The sequence below is a fragment of the Priapulus caudatus genome, unplaced genomic scaffold (assembly GCF_000485595.1).
Source record: "Priapulus caudatus unplaced genomic scaffold, Priapulus_caudatus-5.0.1 Scaffold2748, whole genome shotgun sequence".
Taxonomy (NCBI): domain Eukaryota; kingdom Metazoa; phylum Priapulida; class Priapulimorpha; order Priapulimorphida; family Priapulidae; genus Priapulus; species Priapulus caudatus.
In genome coordinates this window covers 18,936-20,339 of record NW_014579809.1, presented here as the reverse complement: position 1 = coordinate 20,339, position 1,404 = coordinate 18,936, and positions in this window count along the sequence as shown.

Genomic DNA, 1,404 nt, shown 5'->3' with positions numbered 1-1,404 from the left:
AGAGAGAGAGAGAGAGAGAGAGAGAGAAAGACAGGGAGAGGGGGGACTGGATAACAGCGTGGCGGTGTAAAGGGGGGGAGATAATGGGGGGGGAGTAAGACGTTTTCTTGCTTCATCACCTCAGCATCTTCATCATCATCAGCGTGACAGCTTCACGAAGCGTGAAGCCCTCAATTAACTGCCAGCATCTCGCCGTGAGCGACGACGCAATAACGACGCGTCGCTAATCGCACGCCGTCGTCGGCAGCAGAGCCGTATATCTTTATAATATAAAATACGAAGAACCTTTACATACGGCTCTGGTCTGCAGCCGCTCGCAGCGCCCCCGTGCGGCCATTGCGTAATGAAGCTTTTTTTCCACACGTGTAAGAACGCGGGAAATATTCATTTGTCCGGGTAGACACACAGACGCACACACGCACGCACGCACGCACACACACACACACACACACACACACACACACACACACACACACACACACACACACACACACACANCACATATATCGCATGCAAATGGTTTCTCTCCCGTGTGAATGCGCATGTGTACCTTGAGAATACTGAGGGTCGTATATCTGTGTTCACATATATCGCATGCAAATCGTTTCTCTCCCGTGTGAGTGCGCATGTGTCTCTTGAGATTACCGGACGTATAACACTTATATTCACATCTCTCACACGCAAATGATTTCTCTCCCGTGTGAATGCGCATGTGTACCTTGAGATTATCGAGGGTAGTATATCTGTGTTCACATATATCGCACGCATACGGCCTCTCTCCCGTGTGAGTGCGCATGTGTGTCTTGAGACTAGCGGAGGTCGTAAACCTGTATTCACACTTGTCGCATGCATACGGCCTCTCCCCCGTGTGAGTGCGCATGTGTACCTTGAGATTATCGAGNTATCGCCCTCTCTTTCCTCTCTCTCTCTCTCTTCATTTTCCCCTCCCCTCATGATTGTAATGAACCAGAAATCACGCCAGCGAAAATTAATATCGAAATGTAGGAATATAGAGCACAAGCGTTGATGGCACGCGTGGTAGAGAAATTAGTTAGAGAGACGATGATTATTGATTATTGATTATTGATTAGTTAGAGAGACGATGATTACAGAAGCGGTCAACAGCACATTGAATAATTAACACCACAACGCTAGGAAGAGTGGTAACCCTTGCCTCGGCAGATGATGCGAATGATTTTAGAGGGCCACGGAAGGCGTTAGATATTAGCGAGCAATCAGTAGTACGGGCCAAGATAATTAGCCACTGTCACGAAGCAACGCATGCAGAATAAAGCAACCAGGGACATTTTGGCAGCCAGCCAGAGGCTAAAGGGTTGGGTTTGGACACAGTCCAAACCGACGTAGGATAGACCAGGTGGTCACGCGTCATACTAATGTCCGACG